This window comes from Apium graveolens, chromosome 11 (genome assembly GCF_009905375.1).
Source record: "Apium graveolens cultivar Ventura chromosome 11, ASM990537v1, whole genome shotgun sequence".
Lineage (NCBI taxonomy): Eukaryota > Viridiplantae > Streptophyta > Magnoliopsida > Apiales > Apiaceae > Apium > Apium graveolens.
In genome coordinates this window covers 190733688-190741356 of record NC_133657.1, presented here as the reverse complement: position 1 = coordinate 190741356, position 7669 = coordinate 190733688, and the positions used below count along the sequence as shown (strand labels likewise).

Below are 7669 nucleotides of genomic sequence, written 5' to 3'. Positions count from 1 at the left end.
GATATGGCTGTTTTTGTAAGTAGTAATTGACTAACTGCTGCAGAACGTGGTTGTTAAAATCGGAAATGGGTAGTATTAGATAGAGAATTCAACTGTATTGGGTAGTAGTTTCCGGCGAGTTCTTCTTTTTTGAAATTGATGTGCGTTAATTCAACCGTATTGGGTAGTATTTAGAATCCTACTTTTGATCAAATACGGTTGAATTTAATAATTGGGCAGACTTTATAAATTTTTTTGTAAAATTTAATTATTTGAGCGGGATATTTGAATTTTATCTGAAAAATTAAATTTGACCTGAAGCAGTTGTATTTAGCCGGTTGTATTTAAATTGTTGTATTTAGCCTGTTGTATTTAGTCGGTCATATTTAGTACTAAATACAACCGGTTTACTAAATATTACTCGAACGAATACAACCGGTCCAAAAACCGGTTGTATTTAACTAAATACAACCGAAAACGGTCGAATTTAGCTAAATATACAACCAATTTTAAAACGGTTGTATTTAGCCGTTTTTTTTATAGTGATGTGGGCCCCGTTGGTGTATTAAAATGAAAATATAATATTTAAATATTGCAATTTTTTTTAAAAAAATAAACCAAATATCAATTAAATTCCTTCTTTCATTTAATAATAACATACAACATTATTCAAATTACATCCCAAACATCCAAGAATAAACAACTACCAACTACACCATCTCATTGCTATTAATAAAATTAAAACTACCAATACAATCTTTTAGAATTGGCCAAATATAAAATGCAATATCAAAAATAGACTAAACGTGTGAATTTAACAACAGTTTGGTTGCTTCTCCGCTATTCTCGCCAATGGACCCTTGCTATGATGCCTCGACATTCACTTTACCCTTGCCACTGTTCTGCCTTATGGAAACTCCATCTCTTAATGCCTCTGCTACAACATATTACAAATTAGTGCCATATAATAAAACCCCAAAACAACAGTAAATAAAACCAAAAGTCTCACAAACTTGAAACAGCGGAAATAGAAACTGTTCTGAGAACTTGATCTTTCTAAGTTCAGAAGTTTTTATGCTTGATTGCTTGGTAGTATATTTCATCTTTAAATATTTATACCTGATTGCAAATATAAACTATCCTCATCTCAATTGCCACGAATAACCTACTAATATCAATGTCCTACTAACTGCCACAGTAACAAAACTATTTGTTATTAATATTACTCATTTATCTTCCCTTTTGTTCTTTCGCTTTTGCTAATTCACTACTCATCTATGTTTTTTCGAGTTGCTGCATCTTATTTGTTACACCAATATGTACTTATGAGTTGCATATCTATTATGAATAGGTAACAGTTAACACTAACCAGAATCTATATCTTTGAATTAATCAAAATGTAATACCAAAGCCTTTATTTCTGAGTAGCGACGCAGCATTAATTTGTCACAGGAGCTTAGTCGAGCATATTAGTAAAACCATGTACATTAGCAAGGAGTAGTGAATTATGAACACACACACACGTGTATATATATATATTTCTCTACCAAATCTTCACACTCTTAAGGAAAATAAGTGGAGAAACTAAAGAAGGTAGAATTACTTAATTTAAAATTCAGAAAGGCTCTCACTATTTAGTAGCCCTGATGCTAGAATACTGGGCACAAGATTGTCCAACTTGATCACCTATGGAAGGAAAAATGCGAGGCATGAGACTGTCCAAATTGAGCAATAATGCAAACTATATAGCTCATACTGACCACCTAACCTGAGAGGAAATATTACGTACGCATGAATTCGGCAACAATCAACTAGATATATTGATGCCTGCAGCCTATAATAAAACAAAGCATATTAGAATTTTTGACAGATCAGAAAATAGTATTCAAGTTACTTGATGTCCTGATCAAACCCATCTGGTCGTCTTTTGGTCTATCATTTTCCTCCGAAACCAAAAGTCCTGCTCGCGTCCATTTTCCAGCATACTTGAATAAGAGCAAGTCACAACCTAACATTAGCAAGTGTATGTGCTGATATTAAGAGTGGCAACCAACCATTATGAATTTGCAAATGCAGCACTCCGGTAAAGTTAATACCCCCTTTAGGCCAAAATCCCACCTCAGGTGCATGCCTGATCAGAATAAGTTTGCCAGTTTTGGAACACCCACGGGTACTTGCGGAAGCTTCCTACAGGGTAGCTGTCATGCGCAGAAATCAGGAGATGCTTTTGAGAGTAATTGCATTGGTAAAAATGTTTGCTCGGTCATAGTAGCACCTGGGATGTTTGGAGGAGATCCATGTCCTAAAATTACGAAGAAACTTTCTGTGGAAGTGATCTACAACTGATATAACTGACATTTCAAAGCAAGTAATAGTAACTATCATACTAATTCTTAGAAACCTTCAGTGACCTGCTTGTAACAGCAACCGTCGTATCTTTCTCGTCTTCTGTAGAACTTAAAAGCCAGATTATATTTACAGAAAAATGAAATATTGTGCTACTTGTTTTTTTACATTTCAATGATTCAATGTAACAGTGTATCTTTTTTAACATAGTAATGTGATGGACGAGTATGTAATACTAGAAGATCAAATGATGATTAATCTCAAGATTGTACAATTACTGTTAAAAAAAGAAACAATTGACAGAGAAAGCAGGTTATAATCTGTAAAAATAATAGTTAGAGTTAAACTACCATAGATAAACTAAAATCTCTTCAAATTTGTTACATCCACAGAACGAAAAGAAACTGAACATTCTTCGAAAGATTATCAGACGGAGGTTGAGGTAGATACTATGATTAACTATTTAGCATCCTGGTTCAATATTAATCATGTTCTGGTCCATTATATAAGGCGTTTGAGTACGTATTAGCAAATAGCAAGCAGCCCTACACTTGAGCTTTGCAATGTATATGCCCTGCAGGCCTGAAAGCATGAAAGTAACATAAAATCATAATTAGCTATTTCGACTCTGGTCCTTTTTTTTGGATAAACTCATTTGCATTATCTAAGAAAAGGGGCTTGTACTTATGACAAAGGCAAGGGTGGACAAGGGGCATAGAGTTAAATAAAAAATGAGGCGTAATCGTAGCCCTCTAATTCACAGAAGTAGGGAGAATAGAGTGATGGATGCTCGTGAAATATGCAGTGGCTTGCTGGCTTATCTTTCTGCATCTTGATTCTGCAGAAAATCACAGTTTATTGATTAACATCATACATCAGTCATCATTTTTTACAGCTAGAACAAAATTCAAGCAATTAAGCACACATATACTTTCCATATCACTAATCATTTCATAAGCAACATACATTATCTATTGAATCTCTGCAACTAGAAGAAAACTCAAGCGAATAAGCTATATTCAAACTGACAAAAGAAAAGGATGCTACTTTCACAATTCACTCACTAATCAAGAAACTGCCTAATCAAACTCTAATCAAGAAACCGTTTATATTGGTTTTTCATCCTCAGTTTTAATACCTAAATGGGGAGACCCAGAAAGCAAATTATATTTTCTCAGTTTATTTTTTGGGCTTTCACTTTTCAAGAAACTCTACAAACTATTTTAATCAAATATACCATTTTTAAAGATAAATCTAATTTTAAATTCAAATTATAGAAAAAAAATCAACCACTTATGGGAACACGGTCTATGTGTTGCAATAGAGAAGACATTTATGTCAACACCAAAGATTTATTGATCTATTGCAACATGTTATTATATCTATCGCAACACCAAAACATGGGTGTTGTGATAGGGCCATAATTTCATACCTATTGCAACGTTTTCTAAGGCAATACTAAGAAAAAAATATGCAAATAGGTCATCTATGGGGTAGTGTACTTCTCAACGAATTCTGAGAATTATCTGTACCTTTGTCCACATCACTTTCAGAATCCAAGGAACCTGAGTTGGAGCTATTGCTCCTGAACGAATTCTGGTGGCTGCTTACACTTTCATTGTAAGTTGCTTCTTCTTGAGACACTGAATCAGTATTAAACACCAGAAAATTGTTTGACTTTGTCATTTAAGATACAATATCTTGGCTCCAGTCCCACGACCTACTTTCTTCAAATACCAATTGCGACTAACATATATTGACTTCATTTTTAGATCGTAAACTCTATGAGCTTTAGTACCAGACTCATTTCCTAGATATGTCACTCTTTTACTCTTGTTATTCAACTTTCTTAACCCTACATTTGGAACTCTCATATAAGCTAAACAACCAAATATACGTATGTGATCAAGAGACGGTTTCTTACCAGACCAAGCCTCATAAGACGTCATGCCTTCAATAGCCCGGGTGAGAAGAATATTCAACAAATATATCGAATATCGTATGGCCTCTCCCCGGAAATACAGTGGCAGCTCCTTTTATTTTAATAAACTACATTCCATCTCGATCATGGTATGGTTTCTTCATTCAACAACACTGTTCTGTTGCGATGAATAAGGTGTTATGAGTTGACGTTTAATTCCAGCCTTTTTACAATATTGGTTAAATTCTTTTGAGACAAATTCTCCAACTCTGTTGGTTCTGAAAGTCACGATTCTCTTTTCTGGACTATTTTCCACCAGTGCTCGAAATTTCTTGAAGGCATCAAAAGCCTCATTTTTATTCATAAACAAATAAGCTCACATAACTCTAGTAAAATCATCAACAATAAAAAATATGTACATGTTCCCTCCGGATGTACACGGTATTATTAGCCCACATAGATCACCGTGTATCTGCTCCAAAGATCTCTTTGCATGAAACTCAGTCTGTTGTGGAAACCACTTCTTTTCCTGTTTAGACATAAGACTCCCCGTACATGTCTCCTTAGGTTGAGCAATCTTAGGCAATCCGAATACCTTGTTTTTTGTTAGCATCATTGTAAGGGCCTTGAAATTTATATGCCCTACCAAGCCCTCTTTGCATGAAATTCAGTCTGTTGTGGAAACCTCTTCCTTTCCTATTTAGAGATAAGACACCCCGTACATGTATCATTGGGTTGAGCAATCTTAGGCAATCTAAATACCATATTTTTTGTTGATATTTTTATAAGGGCCTTGAAATTTACGTGCCCCGAATGTAAATGCCACAACCAATTTTTATCTTCGATCTTTGATATATAACATGCACTTATGTTCACTGATTCGCAAAATAATCTTATACAACCTGTTCTTCGAGCTTTTCACTTTCAGCAACAATTCTCCTTTCATGTCACGAACCCAAAGACAATCTCCATTAATCATCACCTTATGTCCATCTTTCGAGAGATGACCCAGACTTATAATATTGTTGTGTAAGGAGGGAATATAGTATGTTTCCTTTAGAATTCTAGTTACACCATTATTACATAGAAGTGTAATTGAACATTTTCCCTCTATATGTATGACCGAATTATCACCAAATTTGACCTCCCGTCTTCACTTTCATCCAGCTCGTCAAATATTTCTCATTGTCCTGACATGTGGTTGCTAGCCCCATTATCTAGGTACCACAAGTTAGATTCCAACATTTTCTCACCAGTTTCATAACCCAATTTCGGAATTACCTTATCTTTATTTATCATCATTAGGTCTTCCTCGTTTTCTTCCTTTTTCACCATAAGCAATGTTGGCTCTTCATCCGGGACTTGAGTAATGAATGCTTCTTCATTTACTTTTCGGTCTCATTTTGGTTTTTTACATTCCACATCGAAATGCCCGTAGGCACTCCAGTTAAAATATTGCAACTTTCTTTTATCTTTTACCCAACGTACATTGTCCTTACCTCAAAATATTTATTCTGATGAGCCATCTATTATGTTTTCTTCAGCCACTCCTCTCTGGTTAACAATAACTTGTGCTCTTCCGTTTCTCTCATATTCCACTCTTCTTCGGTAAGAAGTAATTGATTCCCACTATTCTCAGACTATCCTCGCTGTGACGCCCTCCAAACCCGGATCAGAAGTTTGGGGTTCACAACAAAAACCCAATATATAAACCTTTATATAAAATATTATATGCATTGACCCTTCTTTACACAACCATGGATCGCAACAGGTTAAAGTATGAAAACAAGCCACAACCTTAACTTTTATTACATCGTACCAAATCCCAACTAGTTCAACTTACAATTGATAATGATATCGTTCTTACAATCTTGCATAACTCATTTACAATATAAAGCTCTTCCTAGCTCGATCCAACTTAACCTGTAATCCTAGCTCGCACACTGGACTGGGAATCCTCGTTACCAATAATTTTCCTTTTCAACTGTTGAAAACATAAAAAGGTTTGCAAGAGTGAGCTAACTAGCTCAGCAAGTCATAATAGCAATAACTGAGGTTAAATAATGATCAATTGAAATGATTATAAAGAATCAAGTTTTTGGATGAGCAATGATTAGAATTGGATATTCACTTTCATTTTAAAAACCAAGGTTAGGCTGATGATCAGTCACGCACTTACCCCGAGTAAGGCTCCCAATTTTTCTCTACATATTGGATCCAAGGCACATATTGGCCTATTATGACCACGAATCTGGTCCGACCACGAATCTGGTCCATATTTAAAAACAATCCAATTCCAGAATAACAATATGATAAATAATGTAATTCAATAAGCTAAATCATAAACAACATTTATGTTGAAGCATAGGGTGATTCACAATACCATGAAGGTATAGCAAGGAATTCAAAAAGTTTGGCTTTCAATCAAGGAAAGAATCAGAAAGTAGAAGACCAAGGGTTCAAGGGTTACAAGGATTGGTCTTCTATTAAACAAGGCATAAGGGTTGGTATGTCAAGCAATTCAATATCATAAATCAGTATTAGGTAGATATGTATTTATGGTGTATATGTCTGGCTCGTATCTAAGAATTCAAAAATAAATGGTTTATGAAGAATAAGGCTTATGGCCCGAGATCAATAAGAATCAGGGTTCAAGGTTGAATTGTTTAAAGCGCTTGCAATATAAAACATGATTTATTTTGAATACTAGCAGCATGTTATTAGAAATTTTGAAAATATTTGCAATATATCTTGAAGAAGGTTCAGAAGTACTTGCCTTATCACAGATGATTTCCAACTTTACTTGTACTCATCTAACAATTTTACTCATCAACCATTTTCCTTCTCTTTCCATGCCTTGCTTTTATTTATCAATCACTTGCATTCTCTTTCTACGCTTCAGTTCAATTTACGGATCATTGGCTTTCTTTTTTTATGCCTCGCTTACTCTACTGGACATTACAAGTATCTTTCAATATTCAATCTTTATGTTATTCTAATCATCACATAGACGTCATAAACTTTTATCTACCCTTCGTTTTACCCAAATCTGATTTACAGATTGAAAGTTATGACAAAAACCGTCCAACAATAACCACATAGGCATATACAACATCAATCAGCTAACACATAGCACATAGCACGCAAGATATTCGATCAAAATAATTTTTTAAAGAAGATTCGGGGTTAAAATAATTTTCCCGGTATTTAATACGAATTTTTAAACATTTTTTGGAATTTAAACGGACTCCGAATCATTTTATAATTAAATAATAGGGTTCAAACACTCGAACCTAACTTTTAGTCGCAAGGTTAAAACTGCACAATTCGTAAAGTTAGGGAAGAAAATTGAAAATTGGGAAAATAGCAGGGGTAAAACCGTAATTTTCATGCCCAGACATTCTCATGCCCACTTCGCCATCT

At 34.5% G+C, this 7669-nt stretch overlaps 1 long non-coding RNA gene across 4 annotated transcripts; it reads right to left on the bottom strand.

Annotated features, from left to right (window-relative positions):
* Positions 1–603: 603 nt before the first annotated feature.
* On the bottom strand, positions 604–5334 carry LOC141698212 (uncharacterized). Of its 4 annotated transcripts, none has more exons than XR_012564985.1 (5): positions 3858–5334; positions 2255–3163; positions 1748–2177; positions 1611–1665; positions 604–913 (listed from the first exon to the last, which is right to left on the bottom strand). It is a non-coding gene; the product is annotated as an uncharacterized LOC141698212 (long non-coding RNA). The 4 variants fall into 4 exon arrangements; XR_012564987.1 differs by having other exon boundaries at positions 1611–2177; positions 2255–2907; positions 3010–3163; XR_012564986.1 differs by having other exon boundaries at positions 1583–2177.
* Positions 5335–7669: the final 2335 nt, after the last annotated feature.